Source organism: Vipera berus (assembly GCF_964194415.1).
Source record: "Vipera berus genome assembly, chromosome: 4".
Lineage (NCBI taxonomy): Eukaryota > Metazoa > Chordata > Lepidosauria > Squamata > Viperidae > Vipera > Vipera berus.
Window position 1 is genome coordinate 76,467,521 of NC_138206.1, and position 24,188 is coordinate 76,491,708.

At 40.0% G+C, this 24,188-nt stretch overlaps 1 protein-coding gene across 1 annotated transcript in view; it reads left to right on the forward strand.

Moving 5' to 3' along the window:
- The window catches only part of NLGN4X (neuroligin 4 X-linked), a gene marked incomplete at both ends in the record, with an annotated part of 245,379 nt that overhangs the window by 24,981 nt on the left and 196,210 nt on the right, over window positions 1–24,188 (forward strand). The gene's annotated exons all lie outside the window — the stretch shown is intronic.

Consider the following 24,188-nt stretch of genomic DNA (forward strand, 5'->3'; position numbering starts at 1 on the left):
ACTTTTTAACACTGTGGTGTATGCCCACCCCTCACTGCTGCCATGAGGCTGGGCAGCTGATGAGTGTGAATGCTGCCTCAGTGAGTGAATGCTGCCACATTGGGAACCAGGCGAGGCAACTTCAAACACCAGACTGCCCCCCCCATGCCTTTCTTTGCCACCATAGCCACCACCCCATGAGGCTGGGCATTTGGTGAGTGAATCCTGCCTTGTTGGGACCTTCTGAGGCCAGCTGAGGCAGCTTCAGACACCAGGCAGGCCGCCCCCTTTTCCGCATCTTTTGCCGCCACTGCTGCCTTTGCCCCACAAGGCCGAGGCTGAGGCAGGGGACCTTCAGACACCAGGCAGGCCGCCCTCTAGCCTCCATGGCTTTTGCCACCACCATTGCTGCCTTTGCCCCACCAGGCAGCCCCCCCGTGACTTTCACTGCCGCCGTTGCTGCCTTTGCCCCATGAGGCTGAGGCAAGGCAGCTTCTGACACCAGGCAGGCTGCCCTCTAGCCTCCATGCCTTTTGCCACCACCATTGCTGCCTTCGCCCCATGAGGCCAAGGCAAGGCAGCTTCAGACACCAGGCAGGCCACACACCCCCTGTGCCTTTCACTGCCACCATTGCTGCCTTTGCCCCATAAAGCTGAGGCAAGGCAACATCTGACACCAGGCAGGCCGCTCCCCCCTCCGTGCCTCTCGCCACTGCCGCCATTGCTGCCTTCATACCATGAGGCTGAAGCAAGGCAGTTTCAGACACCAGGCAGCCTGTCCCTCCTCCGTGCCTTTCACTGCTGCCACCATTGCTGCCTTCTCCCCACAAGGCCGAGGCAGCTTCAGACACCAGGCAGGCCAACCCCCCTCCACACCTTTTGCCACCACCGCCATTGCTGCCTTTGCCCCATGAGGGCAAGGGCAAGGCAGCTTCAGATACCAGGCAGGCCACCCTCCATGTCTTTTGCTGCTGCTGCCACCGCCATTACTGCCTTCACCCCACAAGGCTGAGGCAAGGCACCTTCAGACATCAGGCCACCCCTCGTGCTCCTCCTCCTCCTCTGCGTGGCCGGCCGCTGAAACTTACCACTGTCAGCTCATGCTCACTTGCTCGCTGTCTGCACCAAGTGCTGTTCTGGCTTGTGCTCGCTCACTCACTGTCTGCACCAAGTGCTGCTCCCGCCCAAAGTTGCTCCTTTTATAGCCTTGCCTATCCCCAGACTGTGCATGTGCAGAGAGGAGGAAGAGAGCAGTTCAGCCCAGCAATGGTGCTCATGCCAACAGAGACGGCATGCCATAAGTTTGCCACCATGAACCTGTATGTGCATTTGGCTTTTCTTCCCTAAATATAGAACCTTACTTTTTTCACTATTGAATTTCATTTTGTTAGATAGCGACCAATGTTCAAATCTGTCAAGATCCTCCTGTAACTTTTTTTAAAAAAATATTTTATTAGATTTTATAAGGTTAAGAATAACATTCTAGAAGGCAATGTGGTAATTGGGTTAAACAATAGGTCAGTAATACAATCATTAGTGAGTATCTCAGGTTACACCATCAAATATCTCTTCTCAGTTTTCCTTGACATTTGCTATTTCATATTTATGCTAATAAATTTCTAATTATATTAAGATTCAATAAAAGTTTCAGTATCTCATTTATAAATACATTTTTTCTTTTTGCTTATAGATATCTTAATAGATCTCAATAGACAATCAATGTCCTGTTATAAAATTTTACCAATTTTAATTTTTAGTTACAGTATTCCAATTTAACTTAATATCCATAGTATTTAACTTTCAGGTAACCCAAATTTCCTTTATCTCATTTCATAAAAATTATAATATCTAAAATACTGTATTTTCCGGCGTATAAGACGACTGGGCATATAAGACGACCCCCTACATTTCCTGTTAAATTATAGGGTTTGGGCTATACCCGCCGTATAAGACTACCCCTCTTCCAATGCACACCAAATAAAAATTAAAAAACATCAGATTTGATTTTAATATGGTAATTTTAATTCAAATGCTTATGACATGCAGGTACTTAGTAGGAAAACTGCCACTTATAAACATAAGGCTGTTTGTCATCAAACATGTAAACATAAAACAGTGCAAGTGGATTAAAATTTTCCTAATTCACTCTAAAGCTTTCCCTGCGCAGACCAAATGGGAGATCTGCTCCAGGTTTTCCAGCCAGCCCTCCCAGTTCCTGAGTCAAATGTGTCCTTAGAGCTAAGCAGCTGCTCTGACTGCTGCATTCCCCACCTGCCTTTCAAGTTGGGATAGACTTCAGCTGCTCTTCAACTTTAGAAGGAAAGACTCCCAGACCCCAGCCTGTAAAAAATCACAGACTGCAGCTTTTTCTTCAATTGGTCCCGCTTTCCCTGTGCAGACCAAATGGGAGATCCGCTCCAGGTTTTCCAGCCAGCCCTGTCCCTAAAGTTTCAGCACCCGGCATATAAGATGACCCCTGACTTTTGAGAAGATTTTCATGGGTTAAAAAGTTATCTTATATGCCAGAAAATACGGTACACCTATTAAAACTTAAATATGTTCTTATTTATTCCATAAACATTTTCTACTTCCCATCCTAATACATCACTGCCTTAATAATAGAGTATCTTATTAGTTCAGATCCATCATCTATATACACTGGGCTAATCAATAATTCAAACCTATTTTTTATAGTTAATTTAAATTTCCCTTGTTAATCTGAACCTTCAATATTTAACCAATTAATTCCCTGTTTTTTACTATTTTCTGACTATTTTAAATCTAGTACTCAAATTTCCTTTTATTTCAAAATCTCCCTTTGGCCCACTAACTGACAGTTTAGGATCCTCTTTAATAAAACAAGGACCCCCAGTTTTCCAATCTAATTCTAGCTTTCTTCTTTTGCCAGCCAGGTATGCATATCAATGCTTTTAAATCATCAGATAGGTCTCTCTTCATTCTTGTATATATTATGTGAATTAAAGGAGACCATGTAGTTGCTAATTTTAAGATACTCCTGTATCTTAAGCCTATCTTCTGGAGTATTGGCTATTCCTGCCAGCTTGGTGTTGTCTGCAACTTTGATGAGTTCTCCCTCTATCCCAGGGCTTTTCAACCAGTGGTATGGGTACCACCTGTGGTACATTGGCACCTGGCAGATGGTATGCGACCATCCTAGAAAAGTGGTAGCGGGGGAGGGGAATGAGCTTAACCGGTGGCAGCACTGCACAAGCCTGAGTGAGAGATGGCTGGAGCTGCAGGGCTGACAGGGCTCAGCAGAAGCGCCAGATCAATGCTTCTTCGGGGCTGTAAGGGCACAGCGGAAGCACCAGGATCCAGCTGGAGCTCGGCACTGATCCTGGTGCTTCTGAGCCCAGAAGAAGAGCTGATCAGCTGGAATGTTGCAACATCTCCAGGGTCTTGTGATTTAAATTCAGATGCTTGGCAACTGATTCATATTTATGATGGTCACATTGTCTCAGGGTCATGTGAAGTGACCAAAACCTGCTGCAACCACCCAGCACACAGGGGGAATAAAAACCAAACTACCCACCCCCCACCCTCGCTGCCAATCTTCAACAGAAATGCTCACAACAATGAAAACCTTGGACAGGAGGAAGAGCGCTGCCAGTCAGGCAGGCAGGTGTCTTGCTCAGCTGTGGTTTGGGGGGGCACTTTTTTCAGTGCCATTGTAACTTCGAACAGTCACTAAAACTGTTGTAAGTCAAGGACTACCTGTACTTCATCACTTTTTTCCTTTTTTTTTGGTCATCAAGTTTTTGACACCTTGCTAGGCGACTGGTGGATGTTGCCATATCCTAAAAGTGGTACAATGGGTGAAAAAGTTGAAAAGCCCTGCATTAGTGGGAGAAAGTGGCAAGAACTTTCAAGCAACAGGGAGAAAGCAGAACTATTTAACTCATGTTCTGCATCCATCTTTACACAAAGGGATAAAACAGTCCAACCTATCAAAAACAGTACCATAAAAAACAAATTAGTAACACAAGTTAAGATAGGCAAGAAAATGGTAAGTGAGCACCTGTCCACCCTAGAAGAGTTCAAATTACCAGGAGCAGATGGACTACATCCCAGATGTGATCTCAGAACCACTGAATTATATCTTTTAAAGATCCTGGAGCCCTGGGGAACTACCAGAAGGCTGGAAAAGAGCTGATATAGTTCCCATCTTCAAAAAAGGGAAAAAATGGATCTAGGAACTACAGACCTATCAGCCTGACCTCAATACCTGGGAAGATTCTGGAAAAAATAATCAAGCAATGAATCAGCAAAGACCTAGAGGCGAACAAAGTCATTACCAAAAGCCAACATAGGTTTGTCAAAAACAGACAAACCTTATTGCATTTTTGGACCAGGTGACAAAATTAGTGGACCAGAGGAATGCTGTGGATATCATTTACTTGGACTTCACTAAGGCATTTGATAAAGTAGACCACAACCTACTACTTGATAAAATAGAAAAATGTGGGTTAGACAGAATCACCATCAGATGGATTTGTAGCTGGCCGCAGTCAGCATGTGGTCCTCAATGGAACTACATCTACATGGAGGGAACTGTGTAGTGGGGTGCCCCAGGGCTCTGTTCTGGGCCCAGTGCTCTTCAACATCTTCATCAATGATTTGGATGATGGTATAGAGCAGGGCTTTTCAACCTTTTCATCCATTGTACCACTTTTAGGATAAGGCAATATCCGAGTACCACTAGTCGCCCAGCAAGGTGTCAAAAACTTGACCAAAAAAAGAGGAAAAAATGATAAAGTACAGGTAGTCCTCGACTTACAACAATTCACTTAGTGACTGTTTGAAGTTACGACACTGAAAAAAGTGACTTATGACCATTTTTCACACTTATGACTGTTGCAGCATCCCCAGGGTTATGTGATTTACATTTGGATGCTTAGCAACTGATTCATACTTATGATGTTCTGTGTCCCAGAGTCATGTGATCAACTTTTACAACTTTTAGACAAGCGAAGTCAATGGCTGGGTGGGGCATGGCCAACTCATCACTCAGGTTGCAGGGTGCCTGTGTGTGTGTGTGGGGGGGGAAATCCGTGGGTCTCTGGTGGAGGGAGGTGGGACTGGGGTGGGTGCCTCCCTTCCCTCCCTCTCTCCCATTGTCCCTACATTTCTTCTTTCCTTCCTTTCTTCCCTTCCTCCCTCTTTGTCTCATCCTTCCTTTCCTCCCTCTCTCCCACTGTCCCTACCTTTCTTCTTTCCTTTCTTTCCTTCTTCCTTCCCTTCCTTTTCCTCCCTCCCTCCCTTCCATCTTTGTCCCTTCCCTCCTTCCCTCCCATTGTCCCTACCTTTCTTCTTTCCTTCTTTCCTTCCTTCCCTCCCTCTTTGTCCCTTTCTTTTGCAAGCAAGAAATTGTGCACAGGAATTTCAGCTGGAGATTTCTTCACACACACACACACACACACTCTTTCCCTGGCTTGCCCCTGCATCTGGGGTTTCCTTCCTGGCAGTCCAGGTACTGCAAGAGGGCAAGCAGGAACGAAGCAACCGTTGGTCTGTGCTGCAGAAAAGCTGCAAGCGCTGGTGTCGCCTGGGCTCCTGCCCAGCTCACTTGCTTGCAGGGAAGGTGGCGGTAATGGTTGTGTAGAGCCCCATGTGTGGGGTTTCCAGTTCTTGCTTTTCCCCTTTGCAAAACAGGCTTCAATTGAGCTGCATTCTGACTTTGGGCGCTGTTCCTTGGGAATCCTCTCCCCCCCCCAAAATAGCAGGGCTTTTACTCACTTTTTGCATTACAAAAGGGTGAGTTGTGCAAAGCACAGCAGAGGTCCTCCAGGGGGAAATAAAGTCACGCCCATGCACCGGCCTTGCTGCATCGACCCTGTGAGCTGGAGAGGCCACCTCGGGAAGAGGAGAGGGTGAAAAGTCTCAAGCCCCAAGAGGCACCATGAGGGGTATTGCAAGCTCGCGGGTTGGGGAGGAAAAGAAGATGGAAGGCTGCAACAGAGAGAGAGAGAGAGAGAGAGAGAGAGAGAGAGAGAGAGAGAGAGAGAGAGAGAAGGGGGAAAAGAAGAAGGGGGCTCTTTGCACGCCCTCAGTAGGGTTCCTGCAGGCCGTCGCCAAGCAGCATGTTTTCTTCAAGCAAGTGAGCTGGGAAGGAGTGGAGCAGGGGAGGAGGTGGGGGGGAAGGAAGGTGACACCATGTACCACCAGCCAGCTGCTTGCGTACCACCAGTTGAAAAGCCCTGGCCTATAGTATACACCTATGGCAATGTCATTTTCCCCCCTTTTATATTGTCCCAGATACATTCAAGATAGTTTTCATCATTGTTCTGCTCTCTTTCTATAGGGATGTAGTTATTTCTTATATAGAGAGCAACTCCACTTCCTCTTTTATTTGGTATGTTTCTTTTAAATAATTTAAATCCCTCTAGCTGTGTGTTCCATTTGTGGGCTTCATCCTAAAAGGTTTCTATAATGCCAACAATATCATATCTGCCCTCATTTACCTGAATTTCTAGTTCACCCTGTTTATTGCTCATACTCTGTGCATTGTTGTGTAGCCATTTGAGTCCTTTATGACTGACCCTGTGTTTACTTTCTACATAACCTGTGTGGTGCCTCAGTTCCCCTATTTTCTTACCAACTGTTTGATTAGTGCACTTGGTGTGGCACTCACTATTAAAAGCTTGATTTTACTTGACAGCTAGGTCGATATTCTTATCCACACGCACCTCTATGTTACATGCACTGATAACCCTATAATTTTTAGATTGCCGAGAACAGCAATGTTCTGTATCAATTAACTCACTGTCCCCATTGTTCAGTTTAAATATTTCTCCAGAAAAATCTGTGAATTTATTGCCAAATAAATACCATGCCCTTGCTGACCTTAACATGGACACTAAGGGGACAGGTCAAGGTAGTTGTGATGATGATAACTCAAATAAGCAGGGGATCATGGTCCCTTTCTTTGATGGATGCAAACCATCTCTTTTGTACACTTTTCATTGGACCAGCTACAGACATTGTGACTAATATAACCAAAGCCTTCCCCTTTACATCACTCCTTTAGCCACATATTGAATTCTGCTATATGCTGGCCTTTTCCATTTTGTTCCTTATACACTGGTAAAACCTCTGAAAATGTAAGCCAGGGGTGTGAAACTGCCAGCCCACAGGCCGGATGCATCATGTGGAAACCGTGCCCACCCCATTGCCAGCAATGGCAAAACTGTCCTGATACATGATGTCATGAGTTTGACATGTCTGATGTAAGCCTACAGCCTATCCTGCTAAGTTCCTGCCCCAAGCTCTGGAAATCATTCTGCACAGAGAGTACATCTTTTTGGGACAGATCTTTAATGCCAAGATGTACAATAGCATCCACATCACAGTCCTTGCTGGCATTCTTGACTATCTTAAAAATATGCCTCTTGTCCCTACTGGCAGTAGCACCTGGAAAATACCTGACCTCTTTCAGAACCTCTGTATCCTTTCCTATATTTATATCCCTTATAATTGAATCACCAACCAGAAGGTGGCTTCTCTTTTTGGATGCCTTGCTCTTCTTGCATGACTGATGTATAATACCTGATTCACACTTTCCCCTGTCCAAAACAAGTTCTTCATCTCGGACCATGATCCCCTGCTTATTTGAGTTATCATCATCACAACTACCTTGACCTGTCCCCTTAGTGTCCCTGTTAAGGTCAGCAAGGGCATGGTATCTGTTATGCAGGGACACAGCAAAAGCTTTGTGTTTATGGTTTACACCTCGCACCCTGCAGATCCCATGGTTGTCCATACTGCCCTTCTCCTGCAGGATATTTGTGGCAGAGGGGGCTGATAGGGCAGACGTGCAATAGAGCAGAAGGGCTGAACTGAACACGTAATTTCTGCCTGAAGAGCACAGATTACAGACCCTAGATAAGTAATCTGTCCTTGTAGACTAGTGATTTGTTTACAGATAGGACAGTATCCAAGGTTGAAGAGTACTGGGAAAGACAGCTGCAAAACAAGTGTTACATTGAACTAAGCCAGACATTTTGAAATAAAATGAAATCTCAATCTCAGATGCACTTGCCCTGAAAGTACTACTGCTGTTTTAGATTTTTTTTAGTTATATGATTTGTGCGCTGATAGGTGCCTGGGCCACTCCCTTTCTCCTCTGCATTCCCCCTTAACTCACAGCATGCAGTACTTCCCAGCAGCTCTAGGCAGTTCAAATACAATGGAGATCCAACTAGAAGCTCAACTCTCTTTCTCCTCTGCACTCCCCCTTAACTTACCATTTAAATTTAAATGATTGTCTACTAGGACTCCAAGATCCCTCTCACAGTTACTACTATTGAGCTAGATACCACCTGTACTATATCTGTGCATTTGGTTTTTTTGCCTAAATGTAGAACCTTATTTTTCTTACCATTGAATTTCATTTTGTTAGATAGGGCACAGTGTTCAAATCTGTCAAGATCCTTCTGTATCTTGAGCCTCTTTTCTGGAGTGTTGGCTATTCCTGCTAGGTTGGTGTCATCTGCAAATTTGATGAGTTCCCCATCTATTCAATCATCTAAAGCTTTCATGATGATATGGAAGAGTACTGGGCCTAAGACATTTCCTTGGAGTATCGTACTACTGCATACTTCCCTCCATGTAGATGTAGTTCCATTAAGGACTATACGTTGAGCATGGTTTTATCAGCTAGTTATGAATCCATCTGGTGGTGATGCTTTATATCCCACATTTTTCTATCTTATCAACAGAGTAGTAGGTTTATCCAGTTTGATATTGTAGCAATTCAGACATGTGAGTGGAGCTTCATGCCCCACAACTGATTTCCTTTTGTCAGGGACCCCTAAAGGGCTGAAGGTTGCCCCGGAGAAGCAACAATAAAGGAGGGGAACCTTGTTGATCATGGGCAGATGGTCGTCAGCCCATTTGATCCAAGGAAATCCCTCCAAATCGACAGAAGAAAGATAGACCACATACATGTGATTGGTCCAAAAGCTACTGACAGCCAGGAAAGATGAGGATTCCTACAAGTGGATCAATAACAGCATGTCATGGAACTTTTCTTCCTCTCTACCATTTTTAACACTATTTCCTGGAACAGACAAACTCCTGCAAGGCAAGAATTCCTTAGGCATGACTGGAGGAAGGGGTCCCCCCCAGCCCTACCGGAGAAACATAAGTGGCAGGAAGAAAACTTTAAGAGGGATGGAAATAGAGAATACAGAATGAGAAATCAGAATTAATATAAAGACATTGCTTTGCCAAACTTGCATAACTGTCAAAATTATTAATTTTTGCTGGAAAAATAACAAGTTGAGACTAATTTTATGAATAACTTTTGATTTAAGCTCCTATTATTTGGGAGAGAGTGACACCTAGTGGCGGAAGAGAGACAAAATATTTCTGTATGTTATTCCTGGGATAGACTTGGCAGAAAGCCCAGTCACAGTTAAGCAGCCAGCTGGATGACTTTGAAAACCCTGAGACCTGTAATAAACAGCTGAAGATAGAAAGAAGCAGGACTCTGTGATATTTTATCACTGAGCATATGGAATTATACTGCACACCGTGGATTACAAACATTTTTTGACCTAGGATTCTAAGAAACATCTAGAGACAGAGAACAACATGTTTTTTATTACTCCTGGCTTGGTGGGTCCTACTGATTGGTTTAATACCTATTAGACATTTTGGATTACAAACATCGCTTGATTCACAACTCTTGGCTCTGGACTCTGGTCACGAGGACTGTAGTAGACTTTATAACTCCCACTCCAGACCTGATACTGACAGATAAAACTGGACTACAAAACTCTTGTTTTCTGTGGCACATTAGATAAGAATTATAAGAACTACACAACATGATGTCAATTTTAATTGTATAAGGATGTATTGAATATAAGATTTGTCTTTCTTTATTTATTTTTTTTTTATTTTTATTACATTTATATCCCGCCCTTCTCCGAAGACTCAGGGCGGCTTACAAGCTTAGCAGTAGCCTTCATTCTATGTATATGCCTGCTTGTTAGGGCTTTCACACACACCCCAAGCGGCATTATTACAAAGTCAGCTTAATTGCCCCCAACAATCTGGGTCCTCATTTTACCTACCTCGGAAGGATGGAAGGCTGAGTCAACCTTGAGCCTGGTGGGACTCGAACCTGCACTAATTGCAGGCAGCTGGTGTTACTTAAGGAGGCATTAGCCCTCTGCTCCACCAAGGCTCCTTTGCAGTTAAAGACACTTTCCAGGGAGCACAACAGACAAATGATAGAGTAACTGGGGGTAAATAAAAAAAACAAACAAACAAAAAACAAAATGGGTGTCCAAAACCTTACTAAAACTGCTAAAAAAACAGCTTCACCACCATCACCTGGAGCACCCAGCCCAGTATATCAGACATTGATTGAAACCATGCTTCAATAAGAAAAAGCAAACAATTTTCAAAAAGAAATGCAAACAACACAATTCAGGAAGCAATTCTCTCACATAAAGAAGACACAAGAAGAAACCACAAGGAGACAAAAAATAATTTGGATAAGATAAATGAGCAGGTCTTCAATATAAACTCACAACTAGAAAACTTCCAACAAATGATTACAAAGAATGAGCAAAGAATCCAGAAAATGGAAGAGAAATCAGAAGAAATTGAGAAAAAGATGGAGGAAATAAAAGAAGAAAATAAAAGATTAGCACAGGCAAATAAAAGCTTGGAAGATACAGTAACACTACTAGAGATTGAAAAAGCATCACATTTCTTAAGACTACAGAACATACAGAATGAAGACCTAACAGAACTGATTACTAACTTGTTTACTGAGGCGCTAGAAATGGAAAAAAAATGAGATGGAAGGAGAATTAGTTCAAATTTATAGAATTAACTCAAGCTACGCAAAGAGACATAGAGTCCCTAGGGAGGTGCACGTTAGATTCATGAAAAAAACAATAAGATGTGAAATACTGAATAGAGTGAGAGATGAACCACTGATGTACAGGAAAAATGAAATTGTGTTTCTGAAACAGATCCCTAGGAGGATAAGAGATTCTCAAAAATACTACCAATTCTTGACTATAAAATTAAATGAAAAGGAGTGAATTTCAGATGGTTGGTCCCAGAGGGGATATTAATTAATTGGGATGTGAAAATATATAGATTAGACTCCATCATTAAGGCAACAGAGTTCTATGAGAAACACAGAAGTTTCCTTAAAGGGAAAACACAAGAACCACAAGGAGATAGGGAATATGAAAAACAGAAAAAGTTAGTAACAGAAGAGACAGCCATACAAAGAGAAGAAGAAGAAAAAGAAGACAAATCAAGAAGGAAAGGAAGTGATAAAAGAACAGAGACAGGAAAAGTCCACTAGGAGAATAAAATCTAAATATAAGTAAAGAAGAAGGAGAAGAAAGTGGAATTTTCTCAATGAATATAAATGGATTGAACTCCCCATCAAAAAAAAAAATGTACACAACTACGAAAACTAAAAATAGATATAATTTGTCTCCAAGAAATGCACATTAAAAACAACACCATAAACTGTTGGAATGCCCCCAAATTGGAAAACTATATTTTACATCAGCACATCAAAAGAAAAGAGGAGTACTTTATATATAAAAAAGACATTGGAATCCAAACAGGTCTATTCAGATGAAGAAGGAAGAGTCTTAATGGTAGAAATAATGATAAACCAAAAACAGATATTGATGGTAGAAATATATGCACCAAATAATAAACAAGAAGAATTTTATCAAAAACTACACAGGAAAATATTGGAAATGAAACATCAAAATATTCGCTTAATAGGAGATTTTAATACAATTGTAGACAGAAAATTAGACCATAGAAGCAGTAAAATAGGAAAAAAGGGAAGAAAGACTCCCTAAGGCATTCTTTAGAATGACAGAATAAATTTCTATACAGGATACTTGGAGAGAAAGAAACCCCAAAAAGACCCAGTACACATTGTATTTGAATAGACACAAATCTTGGTCTAGAATTTATATGATATGTATGTCCCCCGAGCTAAGAACTAATATTTATAAGATTGAATTAGAATCTAACATTTGGGTGGAACATAATCTGATAAAGCTGACTTAGAAAGAGGTAAAGAAGAAACCAAGATGGACTTTGAATCAATCTCTGCTAAAAGAGAAACAATTGTAGAACTAGCAACAAAGGCAACTGATTTTTTTTAAAGAAAAAAAGGAAGAGATATCAACTCAGAATGTATGGGACACAGCCAAAGCATATTTTAGAGGGTTAGCTATAACATATATGGTTAAAAGAACAAAGAAAAAAAAGAAGATTAAGGGAAGAATTTAAGAAACTGGAGTTAGAATTACAAATACATCCACAAAAGAAAACTGTGAAAAGACAAAAGGAGATAATAAAACACAAATTAAACCTAATAGAGTCAGAGGAATTGGCTCAACAAATAAAAAGGGCAAAACAAAACTTCTTTGAAAATGCAAATAAGCCAGGAAGATGGTTGGCCTATAAACTGAAAAAAGAAAGAGAGAAGAAATTGTTAAATAAACTACAAGATGAGAAGAGCGATTTACAATTTCAAACTGATGCAATAAAAAATAGTTAAAGAATTTTGTGAAAAATCATATAATGTAGAAGAAATCTCTCAGGAAAAAATGATAAAATATTTGGAAAAATTATAATTTACCAAAAACTCCAGAAAACCTGAAAAATATACCAAAAGAAAAAAATTACAATGATGGAAGTGATAGAAGCTATAAAAAAAACAGAAAAATGATAAAATGCAGGACCAGATGGGCTACCTGCAGAGGTCTACAAATGTCTACAAGATACATTAAGCTTGCCAATGAAGGAAGTGTTTAATGAGGTATTATCAGAGGCCAAATTACCAAATACATGGTCAGAAGCAAATATTATTTAATACCAAAAGAAGATTCAGATTTGATGCAGATAAAAAGTTATAGACCAATATCATTATTAAATGTGGATTATAAAATCTTTGCCTCAATAATAGCAGAAAGATTGAAAAGATTCTTGATTGAATTTATCCATCCAGATCAAAATGGATTTTTACCAAAAAGACAAAAAACAATTTGAGGATTATTTTAGATACACTGGAATTCTAGGAAATGCATCCAGGAAAACAAATGGGTTTAATATTCCTAGACACTTAAAAAGCTTTTGATAAGGTAAGTTGGCAATTTACAATACAACAATTAAACTACAAATTTTGGAGAAAAGTTCATAAAAACTATTAAAATAATATACGATAAACAAACAGCAAAATAATTGTCAATGGAGACTATATGGAGAACTTTAATATAAAGAAAGGTACAAGACAAGGATGTCCACTATCCACACTGTTATTCATACTAATGTTGGAAGTTCTCAATAGGAACATCAGACAAGAATCAGGAATTAAGGAAATGGAGATAAAAGATGAAAGTTATAAACTACAAGCATTCGCAGACGACTTGGCATTTATTCTAGAAGAACCGTTGGATACAATGTCCAAATTATTGAAAAAGATAGAAGAATTTGGAGAAATAGCAGGACTGAAAATAGAGGAAAAAACCAAAGTTATAGTTAAAAACCTTACAGACAAGCAAAAAACACAACTGTCAGAAAAAACAGACTTACAAATAGTTAAGAAAGGTAAATATTTGGGAATATATTTAACAGCAAGATGTTCAATGATAAAAGAAGATAACTACATAAATTACCAAGTGAAATAAAAATAGACTTGGAAAAATGGAAAAATCCATAATTAACATTACTAGGAAAAATAACTACTGTGAAAATGAATATTTTACCAAAACTTCATTTTTTATTTCAAACAATACCTGTAAAAATAGAAAAAAGTTATTTGATGATTTGAATAGATTGATCTTGAAATTTATTTGTCAAGGAAGGAAAGCCAGAATTAAGCTGAAAATGTTAGAAGAAACCAAGGAAAATGGAGGATTTGGTTTACCAGATTGGGCCCTATACTACCAAGCATGTGCTCTAACATGGCTAAAAGAAAGGATAACTCTCAGAAACAAAAGGTTGTTATATTTAGAAGGACATGACCTGCAACTTGGGTGGCACACTTTTTATGGTATGAAAAGAATAAAACCCATAGATATTTCCAAAATCATTATGTAAGAAATGCAATACTATCTGTATGGGAAAAGATAAAACCTAAAATTTACATGAAAATCCCAGGATGGCTATCTACGATGGAAGCTTTTGCTCATCCAAATCTAGTTAAATTTGAAAAAAAACTTAACATAAAGGGATATTTTGAATACAGAAGGGAAATTAAAAAAATTAAAATTAAATTAAAAGCTAGAAGACCATTGACTTATCATGATGGCCCCGATTGCAAATGCAATGGAGGTATGACAAAGATGTTAACACATATTTTTTTAATAAAGATCAGACAATATTTGATCAGGTGTTTTTGATCTCTGATGAAATTGATTAACTTTTTAACTTTTGTATAACTTTTTATTGAATTTAAAAATGGAAGATTAACAAGCGAAAGAAACAATTATTATATGGGCAAAATTTTGGCATATAACATAGAATTAGAAAAATGACAAAATCTTTGGGAAAGAAATTATAAGCTGACAATGGCTACTTCATATAAAGAAAACTTATATAAAATGTTTTATAGATGGCATTTTCCACCTGCTAGATTAGCAAAAATGTTTAAAAATATGTCTAGTAAATGTTGGAATTACAATCAAAATCCCATTACATACTATCACTTATGGTGGGCATGTATTAAAGCAAAAAAATTTTGGGACCATTCTGATTTCTTATTCTCCCCCAAACTCTAGCTCTTTCCACTGAACAGGTTCTTTGAAATAGTTATTGTCATAATAGTATTTGTTACAATTCTCTGGTTGTCAATCAATATATCTAGGTAGACTACTAGAAATTAAATCTATACTTCAGAATCATGTAACAGATTTAAAAGGTTCTTTAAAGTCAAAGAAAAATATTTTTTTCAGGGTGTCCCAAGAATTCAGAATGAATATATTATATTTCATAATATGGTTTCAGGCGGTCAGAAATTAGCAATGTTTTTATGGAGACAGACCATGAAATTAGATTTGAAATGAACAACTCTCACAAAATTTACATTTGCCAGCCTTGTTCTAATACCAATCTGACCGCATCTTCTCTAACAGAAGATAAAAACAATATTTCAGAGCAGCATTAATGATATGATTTTAAAATCTTATCAATAATCTTAAAGTTTCTTTTTCTAAAACAGTGATGCATTGTTTGGAATGTTCTAGCCAGTGTTTGTCAAATTTGCTTTCCTTTAAGGGCAGCCTAACTGATGTCATTATATAACTTGGCTATAATAGTTGTACATTACTACCACTGCTGCTTTTGCCTTAGCATAGGTTTCCATTTTTGTCTCCATTGCAGCAACAGATCTGGAATCACAAGTGAGAAAATTGCACAGAAAGAAAGAAATGGAAACTATTTCTTTTGAAAATTCTCCAGCATCTGTGCTTTTCTTTAAAATAAATACTTTAAAAGTTTCTAGTATCTCTTGTGGAATTTCAAGGGCAAAAGCCAATGGTGTGATTCAAATATGTGAACAACTGGTTCTCTGTGTGGATGCCACTTCCGGAAGTCCATTCTGGGTCTGGGCAACAAAAAATTAGCTACCAGTTCTGCCAAAGTGGTGCAAACTGACTGAATCCCACCACTGGCAAAGGCATATGTGATTCAGTTCGCTACTAATATCTCTGGATCAATCTTTTCAAAACATGATTACTAATTTCACACTGTAATCTACTGAGAAGCTCAGCTCTTATTTTCTCATTTGGCCATGTTCCATGTTCAGAGGCAATATCAGATTCAAAGAAGTAGAAATAGTGTGAAGAGCAGAAAAGAAGGCTGTGCTATCACTGTGCTATATGAAAATACCAGAATTATCTAACCAGGCAATGCTATAAACTGCCCTGAGTCCTTTGGGAAATGGGCAGTATATAAATCCAAATAATAAATAAATAATAAATAAATAAATAAACAAAGTACTTATATAGAAGTTTTCTGATAAAGGTTGAATTTCAGACCTCATCTTCCCTGGCAATTGGTGATGCTGGCCTTTGCTAACACAAACTAAATAATAATCAGGCACTTGGCAACACACTGCATTTACAACAGTATTTTGCAATGGATTTGCCAAAAACTGGCACTTCCAGTTTTTGGCAAAGCTATGCCAATAACAATCCATTGGTTTGCTTAACAACTACAGCATTTGCTTAACAATCGTGGCATTTACCTAATGGTTGAAATGTAAAAATGTAAAATCATTTTATGACTGTCACAGCTTATGACTCTAATAGGCAGATTCCATTATAGTCATATTGAGGACTACCAGTATATCTACAAAAATCAAAATTCTGCAGGAAATTTCCTAATTTGTGAAGGTGAAAGTTGACATTAAAAAAGCAAACTAGAAAGATTAGTTGTGTTTTTGAACTTTGGTATTGTAAAAGATTCCAAAGAATACTTTGGATCAGCAGGAAAACAAAAAAGAGATCATAAAATAAATCAGACTAGAAAAAACCCGAAATGAGAAACATTAGCCAATTCCTAAAATGTATACAGTAAATTCAAATAGAGTTGATAGGCATATAGGAACAGCTCAACACCAGGCTTTTCCTATAATGAGATGTATATTAAGTTTTTTAAAAAACATTCTGGCTGGTACAACTGTGTGTGTCAATCCGTCTTTTGTCAAAGAAATCTGTTTTTCACAGTCCTGGAATGTGTAGAAAAAAAACCCTCCATTCATTCAGCTGTATTTGGAGGTCTTTTTTTCATATATTAAGGATGAATATATTAATGGAGAGAGGACTATTATCTTCTTGACTATGTTTATTATACTCTAAAACAATTCTATGAAAAAAGCCTTGAAATCTCACTCTGACATTTCAGAATTATTGTCAGAATCCATTTATATTTCATTTCTAACTCTCTTTTCTGTGCAAACCCAAATCACCCCCCAACCCCCCTGGATTCTGCTATTCCTGAGGAGGAGAGGGAACAAGCATAGGTAATCTTTTGTTTATTTCACCTGCCTGCTATCCATTACAATAAGATCAATGAGAGGTATTTTCCCTCATCTTATGGGCAACTAAGAAAGGGAGTGGAATGGAACCCTCCGGATTTCTGGTTTGTTTCTCCGGATGGAATGTGAGGAGGTGGGAATGATTCTGCTATAAATAGACTGATGTTTCTCCTTTTCCCATGAGGGGCTTACCATCTGGAACTTGGCTGATCTGGAACTGACCGAATGAACTGTGGGGTGGGGCTTCCTTGGGGACATTTAAAAATATCGATCTGTGAAGGGATTTCTCAGATCCTGTCTATTATACCCACTATCTTCTATTTCTTAGTAAAAGTTCCTGCTTGGATATCCTTGTCTCCAAGAGTTCTTCTTTCTTAAGATGTGGATTGAAGTGGGTTCTGACATTAGACAGGATCTGCATTAAGAGTCAACCTGGAAGGGAGAACCTTACCAGGAGACTTTGCAAAAAATACAATATCTAACAATGAGGCAGGGAAGGAGGGAAGCCCCATGGAAAGGGAACTTTCCCCCCGACCGAAATCCCACCAACTATTGGAAGTTGAAGCATCATATTCCTCTGAGGAAGAGGTGGTGCACGACCGCAAACCACAGTGGTCAATGGGCATTGGAAGGAAAAGCGAGTGGGAAAAGGCATCAAGGAAAGTGACCCTGAGATGGGGCGGCCACCAACCTGGATGGAAGCAAGAGATGGAGAGCGCCCTGCATGTCAGCAAAGAGGATGGGAGTTATGCACCACACACAGACTGGATCCTAGAGACAGCTATTGACCTGATGAAAAAAAAAATACCTTGGCTCTCTAAAGGAGGAGAAACCTGAGTCCTGCAGCTGCACCAGCACCTGGAGCTGCAGCTGGAGAAATGGGGGGGGGGATCCAGAACCTGTTGCACAGGGGCCGTCTGCTGAACCCAGAGCTACCACCTCATCAGCACACACCCCCCGCCGACCTGCAGATGGGGATTTTTTTAAATTTAATTTTATTAATATTTCTATACCGCCCTTCTCCCGAAGGACTCAGGGCGGTGTACAGGGCAAGGATGGGGGGCAATACCAATCCATTTAAAGACTCCTGCCTCTGGAAGCAAAATTCAGGAGGCCCACCACCATGCTTAGGATTTTTCCTAACTCAAGTCCTCAGTTATATGGAAGAATACAGACAGGACATCTCCAGCAACAAAGCTTGCATCCGCATCATGCAATCCACCCTGGACAGACCGGCCATAGACTGGGTGGTGAATCTGCATGACTCCAACACCCCAGAACTCAATGACTTCAAACAGTTCATGTCATCCTTGAGGAGGTGATTTGAGGACCCTTTGGCTGATTTTAAGGCCCGGGAGAGAATCAAAACTGTGAGGCAGGGTAGACAGCCGGTGGCTGAATACACACAAGAATTCCGGGCCGTTGCCAACAAGCTGAACTGGCCGAAAGACATCCACCTTAACCATTTCAAAGACGGGCTAAACTACAACCTGTATGATGCTTGCCTGCCTCGAGGGGACCCACACCACCTCGATGACTGGTACATCCTGGTGGAGATAGACCTACTGAAGAGGCACCACCAAGGGACACCATGGGCCCACCCACCTCCCAAGCAAATGTGCGAACCAGTGAAACCACTGGCTACAGCTAAGAAATCAGCTGTTTCAAATGCAGGAGAGAGGGTCACCACACCGCAGAATGCCACTCAAAAGCCCCTTAGCACAAATCAGACCCATCACCAGCCAGGAGATCAGGGAAGTCCCCAGTCAAATCAAAAGAACCCGCCATGTGGGGGATAGAGGCTGTAGAATTCCAAAGCCCTGCAAAGGAATCAGAGAGAACTCTGGCCTACATTGCAGCGGCGGTGGATACCTCAGAGGACAGCTCGGAGGGTGAAACCCTGATAAGTGGATTCATTCCACTCATCCTCAAGACAGTGACTATATTAGCCCCCTCCATGAACCAAAGCTGTCAAAGTGAAAGCCTTAATAGAATCTGGCTGCACCTGCTGCTCATTAGCCCGACGCTAGTGGGGAACTTGGGCATTCCGGTGAGAAGACTAAAGGAACCTATCTCCTTTGGCCAGTTAGATGGGTCTATAGCAGGGGAAGGACCAGCTACCCTAGCCACCTTACTAGTTCTCCTGTCCCTCGGGACCCATGAGGAAGATATAACATTTGTAGTGACCGCAGTCATGGAATGCCCAATGATTTTAGGACTGGAATGGTTAAAGAAATGGAACCCCAGGATAAATTGGAGGACAGCAGAACTCAACTTCCCAGAGGGGAACGTATGAACTTAGAAGCCCAAAAGCCACCCCAAACCCGAGGAGCAGAGACAGCATCAGTGGGAGAAGAGAAGAGGTTACCAGAATACCAGAAGAATACCAGGACCTTGCTGAAGTTTTCAGTGAGGAACAAGCAGATGAGCTCTCTCCTCACTGACCCACAGACTATGCTATAAAAGTCAAACCCAGAAGCCCAGGCTGTACGTCTCTTTAGGGATGTATGAGATAGCAGATATTAATGGAAAAAAGAGGAAATATTTGGTGTTGTAACAAGAGATTTATACTAAAGACCTATGTACAGTACTGAACTATTGGTCAACCCAGTCATCATGTTGCTTTTTAAATATCCAATTATAAAATGAGAAAATCAATAAAATATTATAAAAAGAAAAAAGAAACAATGGTTGGAAACTGATCAAAGGGAGAAGCAACCTGAAATTAAGGAGAAACTTCCTACCATGTTTCCCTGAAAATAAGACTAGGTCTTATTTTAGGGGGATGTCTTATCTCTGGCACTGCCAGCCCTGCCAGTAGGTCCACTTATTCTGGGGCCGAAGGAGCAGCTGCATTCTGCAGCTGCATTCTGCCTGCATTTTGCAGTCATGCCTTTCCGGAAGGCCTATGCAACTGAGTACTGAGCTATGGATTCAATCTATATGTCGGTCCTCGGCTGCAGAGGTCTTGCAGAACTGAGCTATGGATTGAATCCATAGCTCGGTTCTTGGCTGCATAGGCCTTTCAGAAAGGCCTATGTCTGAGAAATACAGACCTGGCTGCAGAAGACACCGCAAAAGAAGTGAGCTGGCACAGAGAGTCCTGGTTGCAAAGTAAGTTGGTGCAGGGTGCATGCGGCAGAGCCACCCTCCCACCCTGCCCTAGCTTGATTTTTAGGTTTGTGCCTTCCCCCAAAACTAGGGCTTCTCTTCTCTTCTCTTCTCTTCTCTTCTCTTCTCTTCTCTTCTCTTCTCTTCTCTTCTCTTCTCTTCTCTTCTCTTCTCTTCTCTTCTCTTCTCTTCACTTCTCTTCTCTTCTATTCTATTCTATTCTATTCTATTCTATTCTATTCTATTCTATTCTATTCTATTCTATTCTATTCTAAATTGTCATAGGCTTTCTCTACATCTGAGAAAAATCAAAGTGGCTTGTTGTTTTTCATTATGTTCCTCCAAGTATTCCAAAATGTCCAACACATTTCTTATGTCATCCTTTTATTGTCTTTTAGGTAAAAACCCACACAGCATCATGCATACATTCTTTCAAAATTATTTTCAACTTCTGAGCTAAAATTATTGTAATCAACTTACAGTTGTTATTCAATAATAATATAAGCCAGTAGTTTCTTGTTAAAATCAAATCTTGCCCCTCATTAAGTGTTAATGCTATATTAGCTTGTTCCCAATCTTCAACATCTTTCCTCTCTATAAAATAAAAATTGTCATATTTTTGTAAAGATTGTAAAAATTCATCTTCAAAACATTTATAGTAAGAAGCTGGTAACCCATCTGGTCTAGGGACATCTCCTGTTTTAGTCTTTTTATAGCTCTGCAAACTTTTTTTAAATCCCTTATTATTATCAGTCCATTCATAATCTCTCTCTGTTTCTCTGTAATCTTTGGTTAATTTTAGTTCTTTAAATATTCAACTATTTTCTCCAGGGAAATTTATTGCTCTTTGTATAAATTGGAATAACACTGATGAAATACATTTTCATAGCCACTTTATCTGTTATTACAATATCTCCTTCTTGTAATTTCAATATCATTTTCTTTTCATAAAACTACTTCCCTGGTTTATTTGCAGATTAATTTTTTTATTTTACATTATTCATTTGTATTTCCATTTCTCCTACTGTGAACATAAACATTTCTGTAGAAGCTTAATTTGTCAAGTAATATTTGTTTTCTCTTCTTAATTCCTCTTCTTTTATCTCATGAAAAATAACTTGTTTTCCTTTGCCTCTTTCTTTTAAGCTCATTATTATGTTGTATAAAGTAATCGCTCATGAAAGCTTTGCTTGTGTCCCAATCCATTCTTTGTCTGTAATTTTATTAAGATTATATTTTTTTAAAAAAGCACACAATTTCGTTTTACAATCTTCTGCTATTGCTTCTTTTTGTAACAGCATTTCATGTATAATTCATCTAAAAGAACTTGGTTTTCCTTTAAAAACCAAACCCACTGGATTATGCTCTTAAAAGGTCTTTGGTAATATCACTATTTTATGAACCTTGATAATCAAATTCTTTGAAATCCACAAAATGTCTTCTTGAAAAAGAGCCTTGGTGGAGCAGTGGGCTAATGCCTCCTTAAGTAACACCAGCTGCCTGCAATTAGTGCAGGTTCGCAGCGCACCAGGCTCAAGGTTGACTCAGCCTTCCTTCCTTCCGAGGTAGGTAAAATGAGGACCCAGATTGTTGGGGGCAATAAGCTGACTTTGTAATAATGCCGCTTAATAAGCAGGTATATACATAGAATGAAGGCTATTGCTAAAGCACATTGATTTGTGCTTTAAGTTGTAAGCCGCCCTGAGTCTTCGGAGAAGGGCGGGATATAAATGGGATTAAATTTATGAATTTCAGAAAATAAGTATCCTCCCTTATTGCCAGTTTATGTTTCTATGCATTAATAAACTCTAAATTGTCTATCACATATTTTGGTAATTTATCTTGTTCATTTTTATATTTTTCTCAAAAGTTCTGTCATCTCTAATGTCTTCACCAGAATCATGTTGCATTGTTTTTAATCTCAAGAAAAAATATTTCTTTCTCAACTTCGAAATGCCTCATTATTTACATATTTTCCCGCTATTTATAACCTCTCTCTTACTTTCCAAACTTTCTATTTTGTCATTCATTTGTTATCTCCAGATGCTTTTTTTTCAGTTTTCCATCTTATTAACTCTTTCTTTCATCTCCTTTTTCATCTTTATACGTTTTTCATCCATTCTGTCTTTAAAAGCTGTTAATTTAATATTAAGTGATTCAGACAGCTTTTTGCTTAAGTACTCATACATTTCCTAAAGCAACTATAAAGTGAATCCTCTTTCTGCAGATTGCTCTAATATGCTCTCATCTCTTTTTCTTTTTACCACTCTTCTGGTAGCTTCCATTCTAATATTGTAATCCAAAAGTGGAAAGTATCAATTACAAAAGAAAAACTAAAAGGCAGGCTTCCCCACTTCCAGCTTATTTTTTTCTTTCTGTGTCCTGATTACTTTCATTGAAGTGGAATACTTTGTTACAATCACTGCCACAATTTGGTTTACATTACCTTTATCTTAAGGGACGCGGTGGCTCAGTGGGTTAGGACGCTGAGCTTGTCGATCAGAAGGTCGGCAGTTTGGCGGGTTGAATCCCGAGTGCCGCGTAACAGAGTGAGTGCCTATTACTCATCCCAGCCTCTGCTAACCTAGCAGTTTGAAAGCACGTAAAAATGCAAGTAGAAAAATAGGGACCACTACAGTGGGAAGGTAACAGCGTTCCGTGCGCCTTTGGAGTCTAGTCATGCTGGCCACATGACCACAGAGATGTCCTCGGACAAGCGCTAGCTCTTCGGCTTTGAAACAGAGATGAACACTGACCCCTAGAGTTGGAAACGACTAGCACGCATGTGCGGGGGAACCTTTACCTTTACCTTTTTACCTTTATCTTTCCTTTGTAAATTGTCTATTCCCACAATGACATCTGTTTGTCTGTTTAGTTCCAATATTTTCAAAAGAATTTTCACCAAAATTTAATATTTCAAAATTACTGGTCCATTTAAACTTTAAACTTTCTCACATCCAATTCTTGTTAGGTGTTTTTGCTGAAAAAAAGAGGAGCAGCAGTGCATGTGAGAGATATGAGACCAAATCAGCCAGAATTCAGTAGCTCGGCATTGATCTATGTTGCAGTGTTTCCCTATTCCTTGAGTAACATATATTATACCATAGAGTCTTCCACAGGTGCCTATAGATTAAACTTTTTCTGATGTCTTTGCAGAATGAATACTTAAATTTTACTGGAGATCATAAAGTACTATGGTTTCTCTACCTCATTTCAATTTGTTTTGGATAAAACAATCTAGTGTTTTGTATTCTGTATCTGTTTTATTAAGAGCTTAGAGTAATAGTTAAGGGACACACTGGAAAGCAGGAGACCATGAGTTCTATTTCTTTTTTAAACACAAAATCAGCTGGGTGACTTTGGGCCAGTCACTCTGTTATGTTTCGGGATTGGTGAGGCATTGACGAGGCAGTATGGGGAAACAGCAACATGTTTATTCAGTTAACATGGAAGCAGCACTAACTGCTGCTTTGCTTCTATTTAAACGGACCACCACTAGTTAGCAGCCAATAGAATTAAAGCGGTAGTTCCCACCTAAAATGCAAACTAACAATTCCAGAGACAAGCAGTCTGGAGTTTACACAGCTTCATCCATTAACAATTACTAAACAGTTTACAAGTGATTTATATCAATACATAACACCCCTTCCCCCTAGATGGTTCAAAATCTCAAGTATTGAACATAGTCCTGTAAATACTTTGGAGGCGTTCATGACTACTCCGAATGTCTCAGAGTCACTGGAGGTTCCCATTCTACCTGCTCGCATGCCAGGCTGGGTAGACCAGGATGTTGAGACCTGTGTGGTTCGGGTCAACCCGAATCCCTTTGGGTGGGCTGTCCCAGTAGCTCCAAGCCAAAGTCCATTGGTGGAACAGTTTCACCTGGGCTGAGAAACGGAGCTGCCTGCCGGTTCCACTCAGTGGGTGCAGTCTCTGTGTTCGGGGGTGATTCGCCAACTGCTAGCCCCCTGCCTCGTCTGGGAGTCTCATTGGTGCATGTGGCCTCTGCTGCTGGGCCGCAGTTGCACCGTCTATGGGT